The sequence below is a fragment of the Coturnix japonica genome, chromosome 3 (assembly GCF_001577835.2).
Source record: "Coturnix japonica isolate 7356 chromosome 3, Coturnix japonica 2.1, whole genome shotgun sequence".
NCBI classification, from domain to species: Eukaryota; Metazoa; Chordata; class Aves; order Galliformes; family Phasianidae; genus Coturnix; species Coturnix japonica.
Window position 1 is genome coordinate 35,863,201 of NC_029518.1, and position 26,119 is coordinate 35,889,319.

Genomic DNA, 26,119 nt, shown 5'->3' on the forward strand with positions numbered 1-26,119 from the left:
TGTCCAATGAGTTACCCACTTCAGCCTTGCTTGGAGTAAGTGCTGATATAGATTGATTCTCCAAGATGAAAGCAAACCTACTTTATGTCACTGATTTGAGAGGATGCCCAGAGAGGTTGTGGAGTCTCCAACACCAGAGATCTTCAAAGGCCACCTGGACACAGTCCTAGACATCCTGCTCTGGGTATCCTTTTTAAAGCAGGGCTTGGAGCAGATGGACACAACAAACCCCCTGTTCTTCTAAGGCTTGAAGATTTTTCAATGCATTGCAAAGTGTCTTCAAGTTGATGTTGTGGCTGTGGATGATGCAAGAGTGACATACAGCTAATGGAAGCTGGGATCCATAGAAAGCTGGAATGGGCACCAGCAGCAGTGAGTGTGCTGGGGGGGTTCTCCATTAAGTACCACCACTGAGCCCACTCTGACTCCAACACGTTCTTTGCAACTTGCATCTTGCTTGGCTTAATAATAAAAGTTTACCTAATATCTTAACAGAAATATCCTCAGTCTATATATAGATTTTTCTTGGTCTTTCACCTCTGGACATTAGGAACTCCTATTCCCTGTCTATTTCTTGTGGCAGTGGTGTATTTTTACCACATATGATCTATCAAGCCCAGGCCTGATACTTTGCCTTCTTTGTCTTCTTTTCCAGCCCTTACTCCTGGGGTTCCGCTGGCAAACAGATTTGACTCTGCTACCCTAACACAGAGAGTAAAATGGTTCCCAAATTTGACACTTTATATTTTAAATTTGCAAATCAGTTTCCAAACTTAGCATAAATCTATAAATGCAATGTGATTTCCCTTGCCCCTCAGGACCTGCAAGCATGTGGAGTGGAAGTCAGAAAGAAGCCCAAAGGGCCCACTTATTGAAAGGAAGACTGCCAGGAATGCACATATGGCCCAGCACGGCCCTGTGCTCCCCAAGATGCTGCTCTCAGTCTTGGGGGTTTAGTCCCCATGCAGCCTCCACAAGCTGTATCCATGTCTCTGAAAGATGAAGTTGGCCCAGAGCATTGGCTTTGTTGGAACAGCTGTACACAACTGAGAAGCTTTCAGCTCATTATTCCCTTAAACTTCCAAACTGAATTTTGCCTGGGCCAAAGGAACTTCAGCGCTCAGGATCTGCGCATCACATTTCTCCTTCCTGAGCAAGGCACTTCATAGTCCTCCCTTTTTTAGCCCTTTCCTATAAAAGATCAATCAATTTGTCAATAAGGAGAACACTGGCTATTTTTTTTTTCTTTTCATTCAGTCATTTGCATCAGCACAGTTTACTTTATGAAAGATACAGATCTCTGCAAAACGCTGTTTAAATTTCAGCCTTTACTGCATATCTGTGCTGTTCAAAACCAATGAAGTTCCATGCTTTCGGTTTTGTTAATTTGGGTTCCAGGTTCAGCTTAGTCCAATAGTCACCCTAAACTCAATTAGGGAGCTGAGCTGGATAGCTCCTTCCACCAGCAAGGCAGAGGCGGATCTCACCTGGAAACACCTTCTGCCTTATTCCTGCTCTCTCATTCAGGAAAGGAATACAGGGGAAATTCAAAGATGAAGACACCACCCGAAATCTTTTGCAAGCATTACACTGAGAAAAGGAGGAGGTGAGTGGAAGGGAATGATCAAATAGACAAGCAGAATTTTACAGTTTTAATACTGAGGTTTGAAATCCCTCTAAAAATCCACAAAATATGATGGGAAAGGAGGATGTCCCCAGCAGGTGCTTTAGCGATGTCAGACCGCTCTGGGAAATGGAGGCAGCTCCTGGCAGTGCCATGCAAGCGGCAGTTTTCAAGAAGAACTATTTTTCACTCACTACAATAGGGCTGTTCTAAAGGTCATCCATGCTCTATGTAAACGCTCTCAAGCCGACAACTTTTTTCTTATCCAAACCCAGGGATTGCTGACCGCCGCCTTTTTAGCCGAGCTCTACAAAGGGTTCGCAATGAAATACAAATCCTTCTGAAGCCCGCCTGGTTTCAGATTTCCTTATGAGCTCGAAACTCAACCCAGGTTCGTCCAAAGGTTCAGTGAGGGTTCGTGAACTTTCCTAGCCAAACTGGATTGATTTATGATTTTGTGTCACAACTACACAAATCACGTGGCTTCGGCACACAGCAAAACTCAGTGAGCCCAAGCACCGAGCCAAGCAAATCAGAGCAGCAGCCTCTCCCCTTCCACCCACTCCTCTTCCCATAAAGGGCAGATGCTGACTGTACATCCCCGGTGGCTTTCTGAGCCATCATCTAATAAAAGAATGGACCCTTAAAAAGTTTGCAGGCATCTAGTTGTGCTGATCTGTCAGGAACTTCATCCAATCTCACACAGATTTGTCCAAAATTCAAAACATAACAAAGTGAAAACCAGATGCTCACACTCAAGTGTCTCAATTCTTATCCTGTTGACCAAATAGCTGTGCTGATCTCTGCATGCAATTGAGCACACAGCAGATAGTGGCTTTCATCTGAGGTATTGGTGATGTGACCAAGCACGAAGGAGACTGCAGGACACACTGGCAACTCAGGCAGTCACAGATCTGAGCTTTGCTATCTTCCCCAACTCCATCCATCCTGCCTGACAGCCCTGGGTACCAAACCTCATTGTCCCAGTGATGTGGAGCACCTCACTGCCCCTTATGTTGCTCTGCAATGTGCTCAGCACCTCAGCAACACGCAGTCTGTGTCTGTTGGATTGAATGCTCTCACTGCCACACTCCAGCCATAAGCCTGTGGTTTTCATTTTACTGGTCTGGGAGGCAGGCACGGGAATTCCATCCCAACTGCTAAACATGCTGCTGGGATGTGGTGGCAGTCTATCATCCTGCTACATGACACCATGCCACACGAAGTAGTGACACGACAGCATTCCCAGGCATCAGCAGCCCCACTGCTATTTATGCAGCTTTAAATGTGGATACAGCAAATGGTGATGCCTGCAATAAAAGCTGAGACGTAGCATGCTGATAAGCACTTAGGGTCAAGAGATCTGGGCTTTCTTGTAGTGGGTAGTTCATGTCCCTGCCTCAGAATTACTGGGCTAGTGCTGTTCTTGTGGTGCTGTGGTTCATGTGGGCTGCAGCCACTTGTCATGTTGCTGCCAGCTGGTACAGCCCCACGTGGGGTGGGTGAAAGCCAAGACAAACATGTGTCATGAGCTCATTATGTCTTAGCTCACACCACAGCTCGTGAGCTATCTATCTCCTCACTGCTGTGGGGGCCTTGAAATCAGTTCAGCTGCCTCTCCAGTGTGGATTTTGGATTGTTGTGCTGTCTTTCCTGAAAAAAAAGAAAAAAGAAAAAAAGAAAAAGCAAAAAATATTGATTCAGTTGAAAATGTTGACTCAAACCATGCTGAGGTCAGAGTATGATAAAAGCTTTGTGCACAGAACTCTCTTTATCTGCAAAGCCAGGATTTTTATGCAAGACCCTAGGGAATAAAATAAGAAAGGATTTCCAGCACGGTACACGAAGAAATGCAGCTTGCACTCTCACACACAAAATGCCTGAGCCCGTGTGCCAGTGAGTGCCAAGGCACACTCCTGGTCACCTGCTCAGTCCTAGTGAGGACCCTGGAACCCTCACTTGCCACAGCTGGTGAGATGATTGCATGGGAAACATGAGTGGAGGCTTTGGTCTGGTTTCTTGTGCCAGAAGAAAGATCAATGGAGGCCAGTGCTGTGGCCAGAGTCATACTGGGGTGATGGATAAGCCACAGTGCCCAGTGAAACCAGAAGTAAAATGTCTAAAGACTCTCAGTCACAACCTGGGCACAAAGAAATGAGCACTCATGGAGCTTGTGTGCTCCTTCAGAGATGTACAGACATTGTATGGAGCACGTCTCCCTGTAGAGCCCTTGTGTTCTCAAGAAGCACCACTGAAGATTTTGGCAGCACCCAGAAGGCTTCCTGGTCACATCAGCCAGAGCAGAGTCAGAGTGGGGAAAGCTGGGTAGGGCTGTGCTCCCTACGCCCACTCAGTGAGCAAGCAGAGGGCTCAGCCAGGTGGGCTGAAGCCCTTCCCTCCAATGGGAGCTTTGAATCCCATCCCACAGTAGATTAAAAGCTATAAAGGAATTTTTAAAGTATGCCCCTAGCCCAGTTCTGGTTTATCCTCTGGATATCCTCTGCTGTGATGGTACCACAATGTAGCATCTGCCATGCTGCCAGAGGTGGAGGGAACGGGCTCCAGCGTGCACAGATAGAGCGGTGTCTTTGGCAGCTGGCAAAGCCACTGTCTCAGGTTTCCTTTCATTTTAATGGCTCAAATACCTCTCTCAAAGTCTGCATCTGATTTTCAGGGCACGACCTTGATTTTACATCAAACATTCCCTACGTCTCTCCTCATCCCACTGCTGTCTGGCTAGATTACTGATGCTAGAGCTGATCTTTCTATTAAAATATTTGAGTTCTATTATTTTTCTAACCCAAAGCCCATCTCAAATGCACAGACTTGTTCATCCTCTCCTCAAGGGCTCCTGCACTTTGATTCCTTCTCCTCACCACCGCTGCCAGATAGATGTGAAATGCAGTGTATATGTAGCTCAAGGCAGACTCCATCTGCTGCTTACTTACCACTGCCATAGGTAGCTGCTGTGATCCTCTTCTTCATAAAACAGCTCATGAACACCCACCATCTGGAGTACATCCGACGTCATTGGTAGCTGTTGCAAAATGAATGTGGCTGTTAGAGAAGTCCCACTGACAGCACAGGTGTGTCCTTATGCATGGGTTAGTGGGCACGGTGGTGATGGGTTGTTGGTTGGACTAGATGGTCTAGTAGCCTTTTCCAACCTTAATGATTCTGTGATTCTATGATTTAGAGAAAACTTTGTACCTAGTGTCAAACTTCAGGGCTGTTCCCCCAGCAGCACTGAGAGATAGGATGTGGGTTGGACTCAGGGCCTGCAGGGGCTCTGAACAGGAACCAGCCTGCTCTTGAGATCTGCTACGAGAGGTGGGATGCACTATGGAAGCTGAAACCTTTCCAGATGACACGGAGCATTGCTCAAAGAAAGCAAGCTGAAAATGTGGTGAGAAAACATGATCACAAACAGCAACAAGCAAAAAGAAACTTCAAAAAGCCAAGAATAAACATGTACCCGCATTTCCGCTTTGTGACTACGTACCCTGCATGGTTAGAGCTACCGCCATGAGCCTGATTCAGCTCATGCGGCCCTACAGTCTTTTTTCCTGCCCATGTGAGCACTGCCTGAAGAAGGGTCCCCCAAGACAGCCCCTCTGTGAACTCCCTGCACTTTAGCCCAGGGGGTGACCCCAGCAGAGTTCAGCTTTGTGCAGGCAGGATGTGCAGGGAAGATCCCCTCCCTGCCCCTCAGGGCTCCACGTGCTGTCACAGGCCCTTACTAATTGGATACATCTGACCCACCGATGTCTTTGAAAGTCCTCCAACAAGCTGTTTCAAGAAACACATTTGGTTTCACACTGAATTTGCGGACTGAAAGTTTAACCAGCTGGAGCGGTCTGAATTAAAGCTGATCTTTCCATAGCGAATAAATCCCATATTGAATCCAGACACCTCCTGGTCTCAGTTTTCCTCTTCACTTACTCCACTCATTCTTTATGGGGAGAAAAGAATGGAAACTGTAAAGGTCTGAAACCCACTGTCCAGGGAGGGAGTTTGTTGAAAGATGAACAAGCAATGAATTCTGCTTTCTTGCCCCACAGTGCTTGTTACATCTTGGACAGCTTTTCAACAAATCTCAAGCCAAAAGCAAACTGCACTTAGATGAGCTACTGCAAGCGTGAAGGCAAGGTGGCATGAAGGAAGAGGACTCTGCTCACCAAGCGTACATTGACCCAGATCATTTTCACTTTCCTGAAGGGACTCCCCTACAGCCTCATGGCAGCAGATCTCCCTTTGCAGGAGCCCCAAGTGCTGATGAGAGGAAAGGAAGCAATGCCACATCCTGGCTAACAGGCAGGATTGCTGAGCCACAGGCAGCTGATGACTTCCCAGGAACTGAGGGAACCTCAGAAATAGAGTTAGTGATGAAATCTCTGCCTCCTGGGCCTGAGGATAATCCCTTACCTCTCTGAACAAGCTACATCCCCAGTCTGTAGGCAGCCTTGTTGTGTGGGCATGGATATTTTCCATCTCAATTAACTCAGACTTAGTAAAAATGAAAAAAAAAAAAAAAAAAAAAAAAAGTGGTGTCTCTTGTGCTTTAGGCCTCATCAGGGTGGGATTCATGGCACTGGCAAGATAACTCTATTTGAATTTCATTTCTGCTACTGAGCAGCATCCTGAACACTTTGCAATTTGCAAATCATGTACCGAAGTGATGCATCTAAAAGTCAAGACTGGTCGCACATATTTAAGCATCAGGAAACACACTGGTAGAACTCATACCGATAAATAAATTCCACAGGTCTCAGTGTGGACAATATAGAAATACATTATGAAACGAGAAAAAAATAATCCTTATAACAATATTCACCACTTTCTAGAAGAAACACTAATGACGATGCTGAAAAGTTGAATTCATGTTTTTGTGCCATGCTTGAGAAGAAAAAGATGGTATATTGTGATCACGTAAGGATGATAAAGGTGCTCTCCAATGAATGGCTGGGAAGAATGATAGACAACAGCTGTTAAGGATACATAGTTTTCAATTGCAAAGCCCTGATAACTTCTACTTTGCAGTCCCTACAGGGCTGGCTGGGAGACCTTTGACCATTGGCATTATTTTTAATAACACTAGAGGTGCCAATATAGTTCCGGGGACTGGAAAAGCTCTAAGTGTTTACCAGGGGTCCTCAGTTCCGGGGCTTTTCTCACTATTCATGACCCTTCCAAACGCTGCAGTTCTGTGATTCTCTGGTCTACTAGGATTATTTTTGGCTCCCATGCAGTGTTAAGCAATCCCAACATCTCCTATGCACAGAGGTGCTGCTGGTAGTTATGGGATGCAGTGCTGCACTACAAGGATGCTTGCTTGCAACAGCCGGCCGCTGGGTTTGAGCCAGGGTTTGCTCTCTCTGAGATCACAGCCAAGCTGTGCACAGCCCTGGTCTGAGAGCACACACAGGAGTTGTGCAGCACTGCCAAAGCTCAGCACCCCGCATCTGGGTAGATATTGTCTGAATCACTATTTAGGCACTGTCATGTTTATTAATATTTCCAAATTGGTCTAAGCCCCGTGCACATCATTACATGGGCAAACAATAAACAACCTCCATTTAGCAAATTCGACACCCACAGCGTAGAGCTGGTTATTGTGCTGCAGGATTAGCTCCACATGCCGCCTCTTGCTGAAATCCCAGCTCAGCAATATCAAGCCTTTACAAAGGCCCCGGAGACTCCCTGGGCTCCATCTTCTTTACACTGTCTAGAAGATAAACGTGTGCAGGAGAAACTGGTGTAGAGCATTATGCAGACATGAAAGGAGGGAAAAGGAGCCTCTTGGCATACCCTGGGATAGCAAGGGCTGAGCAATCAGGGCATCCCACCTGCCCCACAGTACTCATTAGAATGCACAGCCAGGCACAGCACCAAGCTGCCAGGCATGGGTAACCCTGCTTTGGGGGCGGGCAGCTCTGAGCAAACACCTGCTTCCCTCTGGGACAGGATCCAGCCAGAGCCCGCTGCTGTCAGGACAGAAAAGCCCCTTCATAACACCAGATGATGTCATCTGATAGAGAAGAAGGAAGCGTTTAAGCACAGAGCTCCGTACCAGCAGCAAACCTATTAAAAAATCTAACCAGAGAAAAGCCCTAGATTTAATGTGCCATCCCCCTCTTTTTAGGGCCTCTGAACTGCCCTCAGTTTCCAGGTGAACCTTGAAGGCCAAAGTGAAATGTCACCTTTGACCAAGGTGGTCCTGCATCTGCTCGCACACTGAGACATAACTGAGTAATTCCCAATGCACTGGTTACCCCAAGTTTAAACCCACAGCAAGTGTTTCAACCCCACTGCCATGATCGCTCATGGGTGGTGCCACAACCCAAACACCAGTCTCCAAGACAAAAGGCCTTATAGACGACATCTTCATGCCATTCCCACATCACCCAGCAAGCCTGTCGTGCCTTGGGTCATTCTGGGGGGCAGGTTGTTGTTGGATTTTAAGCACCCAGCAAGTACTGTACCCCAACTCCACTGCCTTTGGGGTGGTAGCAGATGGTTCTCAGGTTGTGGTTGACAGGGAGGCAATGCACAGCCAGAGTCACACACAGGGGAGCTGTGGGGACTGGACACCACTCAGATCCCAGCCCTGCCCTCCTAACACTGGAACTGTGGAGCCATGAAACTGCACCACCCGTCATCTCAGAATGAGCAAACACCCCGTGAGCTCTGCAGGAGAGCCCTTAAAGGCTTCAAGGGGCATGTGAGAGGAGCACAGGACATCGGGTACTGTTTCAAACCCTTCAGCCGTTTCCCTGCGTGACCTCTAGCAAGCAATTTGCTCCTTCCCACAGCCAAGTGCAATGAGAGCATTTGTTGCTCCCCCCGCAGGCTGAGTCTTTATCCAATAGAGGCTGTAATTTGCAGTTTCCCTTTCTGCGGGCAAACGGCACTTACCTGCAGGGGAAGGGGCGGGAGGGACAATTCATGGTGAGCGAAATGCTTTGCCATAGTGTTTCAAAAACGCTCGGAGCTGGCCGACGGTATGCAAATGACCGTCAGCCGCTAATCCTTGTTTGTGCTCTTGCAGTACTCTGGAAAAGGAAAACATTTGCATGAAAATCAGATTGTTGCTCCGGCCTTGTTTGCTCATTTGGGGACTTGTTTCCAAGAGAAGGACGCCTATCTGCTCCATCAAGGCTCTTTGTTAAACAGGGCTTTTTATAACATTTTCCTCCCCTCCCTTTGTCCGAACAAGGCTTTTGATTATCCGCATCTCAGCGCCAATTAACAAGCGATCCGAGTTAGCGCTGGCTCAGCCCGGCTCTGGCAGCCCCGGGCATCAGCACAGCTCCTTGTTAACCCCATTCCCCACCATCACCACCGGAGGTGGGAGCAGGCCGGGAAGGTGAAATTCTCATACAGAAACTGTATTTGCAGAACGTCCAAACTCTTGAAAGCTTCAAACCCTGGATATCCAAGCAGAAAGCCCTTTCATATGATGAAAAGCCACATTTCTTGACCAAGAGTTTTGAACATCCCCAAATAAACACCCAAAGCAATGTTGTGGCCTTGCTGCCTCAGCCTTGGAGCAGTGAGGGCTTTTACTCCCGAACCTTTTGCACTCATTGCCATTGTGAACTCCTGAACTCCCTTGCTGCATGGATGCTTTGGTAAAACCACCAGCACAGCTGAGGGTGAGGCAGCACCTGCTGCATTGTCCAGCTGCTCAGCTCTCAGCTAACTGGAAGGCCGGGGACTTCCTCTATCTTTCCATTTTTAAGGTTGGTCAGTGTAATCACTGTACACAAACAGGATGGGGTTTATTTAAGGCTGCCATTGTGTGGATGAAAATGAATGACATCATGACAACATAACCCACTCTTAGTGTTGTAGACACTTCCTTGGTGGGGAAGAAAGGTGAAAAGGCACCCGTATATTCAGACACATCCCTTGCAGCACTTTTGTAAATGCACTTTGGAGCACCTGAACACCTTTCTGCTCATGTTAGAGTTGCAGCATCCAAGTTCTGCCAGTTTCTGGCAGCGTTACAGCAGCTTCCTTCCTCCAGGATCAGGTTTCCACTGTGCAGACAGGCACAGGTCTGTATCTGACTTCAGGTCATCCACCAAAAGGACTTAAAACTTGTCTCCCCTGACTAAGATGAGGACCGTGGTCACAAGTAACATTGGTAGCTGAGCCAGGAACTGATCTAAGATCTTCAAATGCTTTTTCCAGATGATGTTTCTTTTCCACACCTGCCTTCTTTCCTCCCAACTTAGCCCAGCCTCCCAGCTTTGAAGGACAATAGTCTCCCCCAGATTTTAAATAGGAGTTCTTCTCTCTGAATAGCAGAGGACTTGGATTCTCTTTGTTTTACTAAGCTCTGCTGTTGTTACAATGCTAACAACAGATTCTCCGAAAAATACTTTTGTTGTTTTAAAAAACTCAGGCCAGATTTTGTATAACAGGCTCCTGTGAGGAACAAACGCTTGCAGCAGTTGTAAAAACAGCCTGTTTTCAAAACAGCCCTCATCATACAGCTGTAACTAAAGCAGTCTGAAGGCCACTGCTGCCAGGAGCGCTGAAACTTCATTACCTTCCCTGCTTGTCAAGTGATGCTTCACCGCTCTGCCTGGCTGAGCAGCTCTGTGTACCCCAACACTGCATTTTACAGCGACTCCAAACCACTGTGACAGAATCACGCTTGGTTTGCCACCTTCTCATGTTCTGCTTAAGAAAGTAAATTGAATTAGAAACTCTCATGAGAGGTTCATTTCCAAGGGCAAGGAAGGTAAGGTCATAAAGATTTCTGTAAAAGCTCGTATCCATCATACTGTGAAAGTTCTGGTGCCTATGGCAGCAGCAGCCTTTGTTCTGATGGTGTTAAGGTAGGGTATTCATTCTTCACTTGCTGAGAGCAATTCCATGCTGGGAAATATCCAGGGGAGTGGTGAATCAGCCAGACACCAGAGTGGCACTCAGCAAGCAAAGAAGGGGGAAAAGAGCAAATTCAAACAATGAGGGAGGTTCTGAATGTCACAGGTTTATGATCATCCGAAAACTTCCAGTAAAGACCAGGAATAAACTCACTTGACCCACATTTCCAGTTTGGCAATGTTCCACATGAGCTTGGCCTTAGCAATCCCCTCAGAGTCAAGAGAGAGATAAAGACACCAGCAGAGTGCTGTTCATCTGCCTGATGTTAGAAGCATGCTCTGGTGAGGTGACCTGTGCACAAGTTTCCTCCCACAACTGTAGCTCAACGGTAGACATATACATTATGTATATGTGGGCGTCAGTGTGTGAGCCTCACCAGAGATGTATTTCTGAAGGAGAGCAGCTACCAAGTCACGCCAGCTTATTGCAGGCATTGCTTGGTGGCCTTCTGGGGCACATGTGAAAGGACATGGTGCCATACCCCTCCTTTAACATATGGGAAAGCAGTGTATACTTATAAATGTGTAGTACCAGATTTAAACAAAATAATTCAGTTTGGTAGTGATCATAATTGCTCTGCCTGCCTCCCATGAGCCTATCAGAAACTGATTTCTACTAGGTCCTGCTAAAAGCACATCACTGTACTGCTGTCACCTGCTTGCCATTGCGTGCCTCCCCCAGCCTCAGCAGGGCTGTCCCCAGCACAGCAATGGGATTTTTTGTCCCTAGCTTGAGCACGATGGATCTCCGGCCCCAAGCAACCTGTGTTATTGCGAGCGCTGGCTGGATTTATTTATGCCTATGGCATAAATAGTCCTTCTCCTCTGCAGGACACGTAATGCTGCTGGAATCCAGCATGAGGAGGCACATGCACGGGCAGCAGTCTTCAGCATGGTGCATGCAGGTACACGCATGCACAGCCAGCCCTGCATGGCAACGCTGAGGGCAGTTCCCCTCTGTGAGCAGGATCTGTCATTCCCTGTTCCTTCCAGCTGCTGCGCTGACTGCTGCGAGGTACTCTGGGGACCTTGTCCCTTTCAACAAAAATGAAGGGATTTGGTCAGAATGCAAAAAGAATTGTGCAGACAGCCAGTGTGCAGACCCTGCATGTTATCGCCATATTAGAAAGCGAGTTTTCATCCCACAAGGGAAAAGAGACATCTGAAAGAGGGCTGTCGTGAAGAAATGGGAAGACCCATTGCTTAAACTGCAGTCCATTTAAATAGAGAGTTTGTGTATCATGGCTGTGTTTCACACAGAAGGACCTGGCCCACACTTCCTCTGAATGTGTGGGAAGCAGAGCATCAGAAATAAAAGCATGGGAGCAAAAACAGATGCCAAAAGCAAAAGAAGAAAGGGTACAGCGTGGCTCTGAAAGTAAAGAAATATTGTTCATGCAGAGGGATGACGGGAGGGCTGTGTTGCTGCCAGAATGTCTGGAAGTGGCACAGGATTTCCTTGCAGTGCTCCTGCTTGGCATATACCACCCTGCTGAGATGGGACACCTCGCTTTGCACTGGTTCCGCACCTAACACCAAAGAGCCACAACTCTTCCTTTGGAGAGCCATTTCAATGGTAATAGCTGCGTAGAGCATGGTGCCTTGGTACCTATAGTTATCCGAGGCTGCAAAACCACACATATTTATTTTAAAACAAGGTGATTTTAACCATTAGGACCAAAGGCAGCTTTTTGCACACAGCTCTCCCCCCAGGCTAGCCCATCACTGTAGAGAAGGGAACAAAGCAGAGGTGCAGCAGGAGCAGAAGCTGTGCCAGGTGCCAGTGCTAAGCTGTGCCATGCCGGAATCTGGTCCTTCTTCCCAGGAAGGCAGTGGCTCCAGGCTGCCTCCGTCTCATCTCATGTCCACCAGGAAAGCTCAGCCTCTTGGCAAGCCATCTTGTTCTCTCAACTGGGAATAGCACTATTTTTGCCAAAATATACACTCAGGTCTTGGATTCAGCAATGCTGCATCAGCAGCTCATAATCAAATCAACACGGGCCTGATTGTTTATTGGAAAGAAAGAGGAGGGGGAAATAGTGATTTGATGGGATTCAATACAAAGCAAACAAAGCATAGGAGAGGGGCCAGTCTTTGCACAGGACAGGAAATCTTTTTAGGGGACTTGTAAGCGCTCAGACCTTGACCTGCTCCCTCTCTGTGTAGCCAGGGTTGGGGGTGGGTGTGAGTTGGGGGTCCAAGCAGGATGTGAGGGAGGAGTGGAGTGCTTGTTTGTGCAGGGCAGGGTGTGTGTGAGAGCTGTCAGCACAGCAATGAGGAGAGAGAAAATACGGAGGGAGGAGAGGAGGAATGCTATAAAATGTAATATGCGAGCTGCCAATCATATCCGTGATGGTTTGTGCTTGGGATACACAGCTTTCATCTTCTCTCTTTGTTTTATATGCATTTCTTCCCTTTCTGGCTCAAGCAGAACCCATTCCCCAAGGGCAGAAAATACTGGCTTTCCAGCCTCTTCTGTTTACTGTCCTGGATTCCTGGCTGAAGCAATGCTTTTTTATTTGCTTGTTTTCTTTTGGTTCAGTTCCTGGGGTTTTGGACTGCTGCCACCTGTGATGTTGGAGACATTGCTGTCCTTTCATCACTGCATCTCAGTGAGGTCCCTTCTGCACCCAGGGGTGGCCATATGAAACACCTGAATGGAGGTGCTGAGCTTTCAGCCCTCCTTAGTCTTTCTGTTGCCGTCTGCCCTCAGCATATACAACAGCAGAGTGACTGCAGTCCCCAGCCTGACTCTGCAGGCGCTGATGAAGCCCTTGGGGTAGCTGTAGTTTATCTCACTGTGCCCCTGGAAGCACGAAGCTCCTTGACACCAAGCTGAAGGTGGCTGAGACCTTTCCATTTACCACTGCAAATGCATTTTTCTGTTTATCAAATCACCCCGAGGGAGTCCTCCAGTGCTCTGCAATCAGCTTAATCCCACTCTACCAGCAGCCTGCAACTCAAAGTGCCTTCTGCATGAAATCACCCTTCGCAGGGCTAGCTGCAGGCAAGGATGGACATCACCTGCTGCCAGCATGATCACATTCAGCTGCCAGCACTGCCTCAGAGGTCATCCTGTGCATCCCCACGTACCCCTGCTACCACTCCACTAAAAATTAAGCCAGTAGGTTTTCCTGGGTGCAAATTCACTATGGATCAAAGCCTATTCCTTTTGCTGCCACAGAAGTACAATTTAAGGCATATGAGGAAGAGGTAAGACAACTTTCAGACCTACTTAACAGGTACCACTGAGCTGCAGCAACCAGTCAAGCATTCATCGAGCTCTTTGTGGCAGTGGAGTGGTGTGTCCCCCTCCACTACCAGCGCAAGGAGCTGTGGTTCACCACCCTTGGGCTGATCTAAGAGGTTTTCCTTGCTTATGGGGGTATTCAGGAGACTGAGCAGCCATCCTAGAGAGATGGCAAACTGTTTCCAAAGAGGCAACACTTGATGCAAATTTCAGGCTTGCTGGCCTGAAGTTCATCCTTATATTTATCATCTTGGTTAAACAGTTGGAAAAGCTGAAAATAGAACTCCTTGCAGGTTTTGGAAGTAGCACAGTACTGGTGCTGAACTTCTGAAAGGGACTTTTTAGTTTCTTTTTATTACAGTCCCTCCCCCCAAACAAAACTGTTGGAAAGTCTCACTGCAAATGGAATAGTTTCATTTTCATCACATAGTTCTGTGGCAGAAAATAACCTCTTGGATGCTGATGACACTCAACACTATTTGTTTTACACAGCCATCAAAACATTGCAAAACGATGAATATCAGCTGACACGTGTGTCTTCAAGACCTTCTCAGTTTTCCAATTGGATTGCCTTGCGCCTTTTTGGTAATCCACCACTGCTCATCAGACTTAGATAAAGCCCTCAGGATACAAAGGAGATGAAGCTTCATATTCAACCTTCTGGGTTTAATAACCTCTGGGTTATTTTCTCCATGTTTGTCTAGCAGGTTAATCACTGCTGGACCTACTGTCTTCTGCCAGTGAGGAACAAACCTGCCTCTGGTAGGACCAACTCAAGCTCAACAAAGCAGGCTGACAGCATAGAGAAACCCATAAGAGTATACTTTCCTTCAGATTGGATGTTTTAAGATGCGTTACCTACCTGAAGAGTTAGTAATTCAAAAGCAAAGTTGAACAGGACACAATCAGGGCTGTCATGGCTCTCCAGGGACAGGGCTTATGAATGACACTGAGGTGGGGCTTTGCTGAGTCACCAATTGGTCTTGTTTAACTTGGCCACATGTATGGAAAACCCCTTGTAACTTGGCCCTCTTTGGTAATTTCACACCTTTTAACATCAGTCTTTCTTTTGTTAACTTGTCCCCTTAGCTTTATGTCAGATAGAATTATTTTGTTCTGTTCTTTCCTTTTCTTTCAGTTTTTGGCAAACCAGTAAAAGGGCAAGTCTTCAACTACCTGCTTTCTACCTGATGATGACGAAAGCTACTAAGGACACCTGGCCCAGTGAAAGTAGGAAAAGCATTTGCATTAACAGTGGATGCCTCATCCACTATTGCACTCCTGATTTACAGAATGCACATCAGAACTTACAGACATCTGGAAACGTGCATTTTCCCCAATCAATTGCCAATAACCCTGATATGGCACACACCACAGGCACACACACATCCTCCACTTGACATGACGGAGCATGCATCTTTAGTTCCCTTTCATGTCTGCCTCTTAGTACAGAGATAGCTTAGGCAACAGGGCATCATCACCACAGCCCTGGAGCAGGAGGAAAAGACTTAGGGCTCCATTCTGGATGAGGACCTATAAACATCATCGTGGCTGTGTTATTTGTGCCTAATCAGGTATAACTTAATTTCCATTGGGAAATTTACATTGTTGGCCCCTATGACAGCATGGCCAGGGAGCTGCCATGGATGCTAAGGGATAGCTAACCTTGGCATTTCAGATGGGCTGCTTCCAGATTCCTTTATGCAATTGGTTTCTGTGCTTTGCAACAGTTACAGAAAGGAAAAGAAAAACAAACAAGCACAAGAAAAACAAACAAATAAAAAAGAACCCACACAACTTTCATTAGCAATTCAGTATCAATATTTTGTTAGCAAGTTTCCACTTTGATCATACAGCATAGTATACTATGCTATATGATATAGTACACTATACTGTAGTGTAGTTATGTTGGAGCTGGAGCTGGTTAGAGTTGTTTATATGTATTTACTCCATAATGAACACTGAAGTTATGGTCAGATCTGAGCGTTTTTGTCCCTGAAGTGGTGCTGTGCTGAATATGAAAGCTGGCCTCATCAAGATCAGGCTTCAGTCAGAAGCATAGGGGGCAGAGTTATTGCTTCTAGAATACCAGATCTCCAACAGGACCCAGAAGGTATTCTTCTTTTGTCTGCCAGTCCTGGCTATAGAGCTGCAACACAGACAGACAGATCAACCTGAACACGACTAAGCACAGGTTCCTAGCTGAAGCACATGCCTTAGATAGCTGCTGCACATTGTGTTCACATCCCAGCCCAGATGCTGGAGGTGTTCACCTGCAGAACCCTGCTGGGTGCTTGTATTACAGCATTTGGATGTAACTCTCTAAAACCTTTGGATGAAATGCTTCTTGAAAATGAATAGAAACGTCAAAGCAGTAAGCAAGGGCCAAGATCACATGATACACATGAATAGCAAGACATCAATTTGCATTTTGCTCTTTTGCAGGAAGAGAATTGAAGCAGCCCTTCCACAGCATTTTCCCTGACATGCTTGAAATGCAAATCTGCTGACTTCTCTTTGCACTTCTCTTAGGAAATATCACTTGTGTCTCTATTTTGGTAATGATTTTGTCCATTTGTCCCTTTATTCATTTGTCAAAATAGAAAGGCCAAGAAGCACAATTCTATTCTTTATGTCTGACCACACTAAGATAAAAAGTTGCACAAAGAAAAGTGTTTTAAAATGATTGAAGTGTGTGCAAGGAAACTTGAATTACAAAATTAAATAGGTTAATTAAGCAAACAAAAAAAGAAGTGTATGCTGTGCTTCTTTTGCATCTCATAAGAAAAGCAACCTGGCATTTATGACAGACGTGCTGTGAGAACATAATCTCAGTGATCCTTTTCTTTTTTCACATGTCTGAAGTCCCTGTATTTTTATTTAAGCAGTGAATTGGTTGCTACATTTGCAGATAAAAATACCTTCCCAGACATGCTTTGGAAAGAGAAAAGGATGGGATGGCCTTTTTGTACAACTTGATAGATCTCCTTGGCATTTCGAACTGAATAGCAAACACTATAAATCATGTCAACAGCGCAGCCAGCATCCAAACCCCAAACGTGCTGCAGTCCTAGGTCCAAATACAAGCCACCGGTCAATAGTATTTCTCTAAGCCTTTGTTTTTCAACTGTTAAGGATGGTGGATGAGAAGTAGTAATGAGTGGTAGGTTTGGCCTGAAACACTGCAAGGAGCAAAGCATCCTGATACTCACTGGCAAAGGCCGAGAAACTAGGTTGTTTTCTAAAAACTGTTTGTGCAATTAATGGTAAATTTCATTGTTTTCATCCTCTGTCTGTCTTTCTGTCTGCAACCTTGAGCCATTTACTCGCTTGAGTCCAACTTGACCTCTATCTCAGACAGTTTACGTTCCTGTGGGTTTTGTGGAAATGAGTGGCTGGATAGAAAGGCGTGAAAGTGCTCCTCAGCTGGAGGTGAAGGCCCCAGTATGAGGTGGGCAGCTGTCTGCTGTTTACTACTTGCAGACAGAAGATTCAAAGGGCCATCATGCCTTACCTTTGAGAAGAGGAATTCAATGGAAACAGTGAAATGTGTTAAAGCAATTGGTTATTTTTTAAGTCCCTATTGTGTGGAAGGTGCAGATGCATAACATACTTTCTTGCAGTACAACCAGTGGAAACTCCAGTATTAAGTTAGCAAAATATTTTTGTTATGAACTACTGCTGTCAGGTGTAGCCTGACATACGGATACTGCAGTCCAGTATCCATATGTTGAGAGCTGATTTGCTTAGTAGCCATTGCAGTGATTCTGCAGAAGCTGCTGTTCTGCTGCATCAAGCTATACACTCTCTAGGACATACTAACTCCACTTAGTCCCACCTCACAGAAAAGCTCTCACATCTCAGAGCACAGGGGTCATCCCTGCAGGATTTTAGACTCACAATTTACATTTTCATTTGCTAAATGGTAGAAGAAATAGTTTGAAAAAGCACTGAATAAGCTAATGAAATGGAGGCCTGAGTTTTCATGAGGGTACCACACTTACCACAACTTTGACTGTAATTGCATTAATAGCAGTCGGAGTGTTTAATCTGCTATAATTCACTAATTGCAAACCTTTTTCCTGTACAAAAATTTGGGGGGGATTTAAAGACTTCCTAAAGGGCTGTCAGCTCAGCTAAACATCTGCTTTTCTTTCTTTAACTCCAAGAGGCAATTTGGCTTTATTCACACCTCAGCTGAAGGAACAGGACATTCGCTCCATGTGGGGGAGTGTGTGTTGCCTGAATCCCAGGGAGGGCAGAACGTGTTGTGATGTTGGATTTTCCTTCCTCTTCTTCATTCTTTTTTCTTACTTACTTGGCCCATGGCTGCGACTCTCTCTGTATGCATATACGAATAATTTGTGTATCTGTGTGAGCACTCCTCTTTTTGTGATGACCTTGCTGCCATGGTAGCTGTGATACCAGCTCTGGTTCACCACGTCCCCCTGCAGTGCTGGGAAGCCTCTTTATCTTGAATTGACAGAAGTTAACTGAAAGCAATGGAAACTGCACCAGAAAAAAACAGATTTGTGCCCACAGTGTTGTATCCGCCTCCCACCTTTCCTCTATGATATGTCAGTACCTCTTCCCCCATTCTGTTCCTCCCCAAATCCACCTGTATTGGAGTATTAGAGAGTGGTGATGAGGTTTCCTTCATCCTGAGCCCTCATCCCTTGTGACTCCCTCTCAGGCACCACCACTTGGAGGGTCCCGAGCCATGCACATCCAATGCAACTAGTTCTGGTAGATCTGTCCTTTAGTAAGTGATGCAGATAAGTGGAAATAGTGGTATGATACGGATCAACCATATTGAAGACAGATCCAGTCTCCAGATTCTTTAATGCATTCTGGCATTATTTACTCTGACAGGACACAGCCTGTCTAGAGAATATATTTTCAGTGAGGTAAGATATGTGTTACCTCAGGAGGACTTTGCACCTCCCTTGAATTTTATGCTCCAAACACCACTACACAGAACAATACCTGAGAAAGTAAGACAAGTAAAAGGCTTGTTGTTTCTGTTTTGTTTTGTTGTTGTTTTCTGTTTGAGAGGGAAGGAATGAAAAAGGGGAGTGGGAAGAAAAAGCTGGTGGAATGCAGATATCTGTTAACACAACCACTTCCTGGCTAGGACTGGCTTTTTCTTTGACCCCTCTAAATGAGTAACCCATCTCTCTTCCAGTGGGGGTGAATGATTGAGTATCACCCAGCCTTGGGAGGACACAGGAAGCCTTTGGTGCACAGTCTTCTCCCCTGCTTGGCACAGGAGACAGCAAGGAGGGCAGCCCATCAGGCAGGTGCTACCAGGCCACCGCTCTGTCCTCTTCAGCCACACCACCACGAGGGCCAAGGATGCACTTACAGGGTTTCACTTGATGAATATCTGGCCTAGAGGCAATGTGCTGCCTGGTGAGCCACTTCAACCACCAGAAAGAGATTATTATTTTTTTAATAAAGACACACATTGCATTTCTGCTTACTTGCAATCTGATCTCACACTGTGCAGCCTTTGAATTAAGCATCTCTCTGAGAGGCAACTGTCCTATTAGCATAATGTGTAACATTTAAACACGGGGCTCTTCCCATGGAATGCTTTATTGTGTGCATGCCTAGTCTTTAATATTCATGGCCATCTCTTTTTAGAACATCTTTCTGACAGAGGAGAGGCGCCAAGATAAGCCGTTGGGATGGTGGTTGTCCTGGAAACAGCGAGATCCACTTATTTTTAGCGCAGAAGTCATCCAGTTAAACAAACTACATTAAAGGAGCTTTGTGATTATGACACAACAATAAAAAGAAGCGTGGCATATTTACAGTGCTGGAGAGGGTGCAGTCGTGTCACGTCATGTGGCCTACCTCCACTGCCAGGGGCCTTGCCCCTCTGCTGCAGAAAAAATGCATGCCTCTGCTGCTGGGTGATGGCAGAACCCAGAATGGCCAAAACGGGGCTTAGGGAGCTGAGCATGCACCTGCCATCTGACAGGCGGAACCATGGGTGAGGAGGGTCCTCCTCTGCTCAGAACAGCAGCACAATGCAAGCAGAGGTAGGCTTCTTCAGTGAGGTATCCTGTGAGAAACATTTAGATCAGGAGATAGGTAATGGAATATGAGCAAAATAAATGGGGGCTTAGACGATCCCTTCACCCTCACCCCTTAGCATCACATTTCACTGGATTTGGGACTGTGGTGGTCTCCAAGAGCCTGCAATCTCCCCCCAGAGGAGTGCCCCACACCCCAATCCAAACCACAGAGCAAGAACTGCATCAACAAAGTGTCTCTGTGGGAAGGGTTCTGCCCCACCTGCACTGGGGCAGGCCTGAACCACATCCAGCAGCACACTGCTGCTGATATTGTGATCCTTATCCTTCAGGATGCACAGCAAAGCCACAGGTGTATGGAACCAGAAAAAAGCAATGAGAGTTAACAGCAGCTTTTCCAGAGCTATAGGTCTTTGGGCCAGCATGAAACTTCAGTAGCAGTTTAAAAGTGGCTCTTGCATTGTCTAAGACAGTTTGCCTGTTCTCAGTTCTTCAGGTGTGAGATAAGACGTCTTCTGGGTGCCAAAGCCACCAGGCAAAGCCAAACCACTGCAACTCTGATATCTCATTTTGTGGCTACAACTACTTACTATTTTTTTTTCTTTTTCTTATAACAAATGGCACTCATCTGAAAATAAGATTTTCTGGGTAATTCCCCTCTCCCAGGCTTCTAGATACTTAAACTCTTTAGAAGTCCTGTGTTTACCTTCTTTGTGCCTTCTTTCTCTCCTTGTGTCTGCCTTCTGTTTTTCCACTTTGCCAGATGGAGCTGAAGGAAAAGAAAGAGGGACAAAATGGACTGACACCTGCCCATGTTCAGCATCGTGGATATGATCAGCAGGTCCTCTTTGGCTCTCAGGAGCCATGTCAGATAGTGATAACTGTCTGACAACTGTCAGCCATGGTTAACGGCAGATGGAGGTCAGCCCCTGGCCTGCAAGTCAATCCATTAAGCCCAGCAATCAATTTTTTAATATCTCATCTTTTGAGTCAATATTGCTGTGTTAGCACCAACCTGTACATAGCAGGATGTGTGAAGAGTTCTGTGTACCTTCGTCACACATTTGGGCAAGAGAAGGTGGAGAAATGGTGGAGCTCAGTGGGTGCTACCTGGGCCTCTCACCTGACCCCATCTGCATAGAAACAAACAAGCAAACAGAAGCTGGAAAGAAAAATGGATTCTTTCTGATGGTATCTTGCAATTCCATGCTGTGAGTCAGAGATAAAAGCAGCTGGAAGGGAGCACACATGCTCTTTCAAATCTTCCTTATGAGGAGCTGCCTCTAGAAACCTTGGTTTCACACTGGTATCTCCAGCAGGAGAGCAGGGTGCTGTCACATCATGTTTTCTCTGGTTATCTGGGAGGGGGGTGAGAAAGGCAAAGCAGGCCAGCTTGTGGACACCTTGCAGGCTGGGACAGCTTCGATTCACATTGGGCAGGCAGACTTGGTGTCTCTTCGAAGGACCTCTGCTGTTTTCCATTAGTGGTGTCTCCAGCAGTAGCCAGCCTGTTTGGGGTGGGGAAAATCCCCAGCACCCACAACAGAGAGGGCACCTAACTGAGGCATGCACTTATGGAGGGCACAGGCCACAAGCAATGTGTGCGAAGAGAGGTCATCTGCCTTGCATGCTCCTTGCATCTCCTACAAGGCAGCAATCCTACAGTGTGACAACTACCAGCGACAGCCACACTCTGTGGCCCCCAGGTTGCAGTGCAGTGAAGGGCTGCCTTCAGGAATTGGGCGATTTGCCATGCCACAAGAAAACAAACCCAAGGAATGTGAGCCATCACGTTGGGAGCCTTAGCACAATGGAGTTACACCAACCGTGTAGGAGGAATTTCTTCTTAAAGCCAAAATGCATGTATCTTTCAGTGGATCATTAGGCAAACTTTTGTCTGATTTTTTTGTTATATTTTAATAACAGATCTCAAAAAATGCAAGGCACTTCCCTCCTCGTGAATGTATTTCCTTTACATTTAAGTCAAACTAAAGACTGCTGACACTAAGTATGTGTAGGAACAAAACCACGTCCTCCCTTCCTCCAAAAAAGCCCTCCTACTCATTTTTGTGACCCAAAAACTCTTCTCAGAAAAACTCAGATTAACTTTCCTTAATCCTCACATTCCAGCGTGTATTTACAATTGGGGTATTATTGGAGCAAACCAATTCAAACATCAAGCAAAGAGCTATTATATATATGCATATATGTATGCGAAAGCGTGCTTAAAACTATATAATTCTTTGTAAAATATGCTGTTTTTTAGATTACCCAGAAACTGGTCAAATGCCTGGAAAATATTCTTTCCAAGTTTTCAGACTGGCCCCTGAAACTGCACAAACAAATCTTGTCCCATTGGAGTTAGTGGAATAATTTGTGTTTGGCTTGGACTTGGTCTACCACATGCATACAAACTCGTACGTGCAGATACTTGTCTGAGACCGTGAGCCAGGTAGATAACTGAGTACATTTCTTACTTGCATGCAGTCTTGTCCAGCTGGCCCTCAGCATTTGCACTGGCTGCATAGGCAGACGTAGTTGCTGCATGTGCTCGTTCTTTTCCTGCCTCGTTTAGCCAAAAGTTCACTCCACACGCACACTGGGCTGCAGTGCTCTCAGGGATTAGCACATGCCATCTTGCCCCCTGAGCTCATTGCAGAGAGAGTCCTTTAGGAACCCCTAAAGGACTTTTGGGTGATGCTATCACTGCAGGACTGTGAGTTTGTCTTAGGGAAAAGATTCAGAGCACTCGCACTGGGTATTGTGGGGTCTCATTATATCAGGATAAGGAGCGGTCCAAACAGGACAAAATGAGGGTGATGGCAGGACTAGTCCATGATTAGGACCCTGTCCACAATCACCTGAGGCACTGCTTGTACCTTGTTACCCCCAATAACTACCATAAGGTCAAATACTCTGCACTGACCTGCAGTGATTTGGGAAAGAACTTGCTCTGTAAGTGGGGCTTGGACTTTGTTAATGCATGAAGCTCAGCAATGCACCGATATATCTCAGGAGGTTTGCATTGGGATCCAGAGCATCTCTGAGGGCAGTGACATGCCACAGCTACTTGAGGAACACTGGTATCCTGACTTCATGTGAAACAGCATGAAATTGGGACATACCAGAAGGAAGAAAGAATAAAATCTGTATGCTCAAGAAGTCCTTTTGGTGGAAGTTGTGAGGATCAGTGCTGCCAGTGGGGTGAAAGAAGAGAGGGAGAGCAGGCGAAGATTATCACACGGGAGGGCATAAAGCAAGCAAAACCTATAATACTCTAACACTCAAAATAGATATTTGTTTGACTTTCATTTTAAGTGACTAGATTTTACCCGTTGTCTCTTTCTTGCTTCTCGTAAACTCCCATGACATCAATTGATGGAGACACAGAGGATTAACTTGCAGACAATCAGTTGCAAACTTCAGCCACTCCGTAACCACTTAAGCAGATAACTCTTTTTATGTAGGGCAACTGGTAAGGAAAATGTGTCACCATCTCCTTCCCCGCTTCCTTTGAGCAGTAAGATGAGAAGCGAGCACACTTCAGACCCTGAAGCTCGGCTTCACCACACATGCCAAAAGCTCTTGCTAGGCAACAGCAGGAAGCCAGAGGCACTTCCCGGAGTCACAAAAGCAAACTGTTCTTAAAAGATCTAAAATCCCACCTAAGAAGCTTTTTCCAGGATCACCATAAGTAATCTCACTTGCTCCCTTCAGTCTCTTGGGGAAAGCAGCAGATCAGCTTAGCACAGATGTTGGTTCCTCTCTGGCAAGAGTCTGGCTGTGCCACCATGGCATGGAAGCTAGCACAGTCTGGTGTAGGGAGATGGCAAGTTCCTGAGAAACCCTTGCCAGTCAGGTCAGGCCTCTTGTGATGTACAAGGAAGAAGGATGGGAAAGGAAAACAGCTGCTTGAACTTGTCTGCAGCTGATGTGAGGGGCCAGTCTGGACAGCCAGCAACAAAAGGGGTTCAGAAACCAGCCTTGAGTCAACTCCACAGCCTCTTTTTTTGCATGTAAAGCATGAGAATGGAATAACTTCAGAGTCTGTGTCCAGCCTGCTGCCCCCAGTTGGCTCATGCAGGACAAATCTAGTGACTCTGTAATCTGTGTGCCAGGCATTTATTGAAGCAGGAACATAATTTAATTCCTTTAAGGAGATCAAAACCAGGAAACATTTAAGTAGGACTTCCTGCCCAGTGTGAAATACAAATTCTTTTCATCATGGAAAGCAAACTGAGCTTAAACAATAGTATAATGAAAGTGGTTACGCAACAAAGTTGTAAGAGATCAAAGCCGATTTTAGTTTTTAATTAAGATAACAAGGTACCTGGTTAAAGGAAGCTAGTGGTAATCCACTGCCGAACTGTTTAAAGAAACACAAACACATGCCCATTAATTCACTGCATGCATGGAAGAAAATGAGGCAGCAGAAGAATTTGTTCTTACAGTCAGGATTTGAAACAGGGAAATGTGCTACTTTCATCTATCTGTGTCAGAGAACACAAAAGGTGAGGGGATCTCATAAATTCTGCTGAACGTCGTCTCCTTTCTCCCCCATCTCTTTTGCTCACTTTCACTTGATACCCCTTTATGTGGGTACCCATGTGTGTACTGTGAGGTTGTCTGCCCACCCAAAAAATCCTGCTGTTCCTCTTCCATCCATGGGGCTAACTAAAATTCACAACCTCATTGGTCATTGGGGGTTAATCTGAGCTCTGCTGTATTAGTAAAGTCATAAAGCCTTTTGGGAAAACCAGACTAGGGCTGAGACCTGTGGTTTCTAAAGAGGCTCAGAACATTTACAGGACCATGTTAGGAGTGAATCTTGGTGCATGGTTGTTGGAGATTAAAGAGTTCAGTCTGGCTAACACCACAGCACTGTCAGAGTTTTATCTCTTCTGCAAGGCTGCGTGCCCCATCCATGCATTTCAGTAGTGGGCGGACCACTCCTAAGAACTTGGAAACAGTTCATTAAGCTCATAGGAATGTTATCATTTTCCATAAAATTTGATAGGATTTTCCAGAACCTGTGATGCTTCAGTGTAATGCATTCTTGGCCATCAACAGTCATCCTGGGCCCCAGGAGAATGCTCCGCAGAAACTAAAGGTTTTAAACACACATCTTGATTTATGGAGATGGTGAGCTCCCCCCATGGTGTGATTGGTGTGGGTAATTCAGTACATGTTCCTGGGCTCCATTCAATTTCCCTGTGCCATTTCCCAATTACTTTTGAAATCATGTTGTTCACTCAGCCTTAGCATTAGGTTAGCTCATGTTCATACCACTACATAGCACAGATTAATGGGGAGGGGACTTCTGTCATAAAAAATCTGTTTCAGAGCTTGGATGCGTATATCTTCCACCATCTTTCAACATCTGTTGAAAAACCAGGATTATCATTGCTAAACTAACTTACAGCTAGGTAGTGGGGAGACAGGACTGTCACATCCCTAGAACATGACCTGCAGCCACACTACGGCCTCTGTGGTTGCCTAAAGGCACTCCTACATGTTCACCTAGCCCATCTCTGGTGCAGGAACTGGGCCTTTGGTAACAATGTATGTCTGCAAGGGGAATCAAGCTGCTGTCTCCTGCCCTATCCCAGGTGGAGATGCTATCTCCCATAAATTAAATGCCTCTCAGTCTTTTTTGACTGAATATAGTGCTTGTTCATGGTCTGATCTGTGGTGTCCAGGAGGTAGTAGGTGCCCCTCAGTGGGCTTGATGTCAGGTACTTACAGACACAGCAGTAGCAATTGGTGTCTGAAGTCTCCTTCTTGATCACAGATGGTTGGCAAGGGCAAGCCAACCTTCCTTATGTCTCACTGCTGGTCTGTGAATGCCTTCTTTGATCTTGAGAGAGCAGATCAATCCATACATTTTCTGGAACTTCAGCCTCAGTGCTGGCAGTAGGGACATTTGCCTTCTGAGGTGAGTATGGAGACTTCCTGTAATACCTCTCAGTTCCAGGTGCTCAAGGACACAGACCACTGTCCTCTCATACTGGAAAGATTCTTTGGGATGTTCATCTGTACCATCTCTTAGAAACAGTCTGCAGAACAAGTGTCTTGATGCCTTTGCACCTAGGGCTGTCAGAGTTTTTCTCTCTCTCAAGCCATCATCCTGGCAATTTATCCATGTGTACTAAAAGAGAGAGGTCTGCTCCACCTTCTGTACTGGGTCATAGATCTGACCAACATCAGCCCCACAGCAGCTCCTGCCCCATAGATCTGACCCACATGTGCCCCACAGCAGCTCCTGCCCCATAGATCTAACCAACATCTGCCCCACACTAATTTTTTT

The 26,119-nt window shown here is 46.1% G+C and overlaps 1 long non-coding RNA gene across 1 annotated transcript; it reads right to left on the bottom strand.

Annotated features, from left to right (window-relative positions):
- Nucleotides 1-1,639: 1,639 nt before the first annotated feature.
- On the bottom strand, nucleotides 1,640-8,872 carry LOC107311423. Its single transcript, XR_001554062.2, has 3 exons — nucleotides 8,540-8,872; nucleotides 4,573-4,661; nucleotides 1,640-3,277 (listed from the first exon to the last, which is right to left on the bottom strand). It is a non-coding gene; the product is annotated as an uncharacterized LOC107311423 (long non-coding RNA).
- Between the last annotated feature and the right edge of the window lie 17,247 nt (nucleotides 8,873-26,119).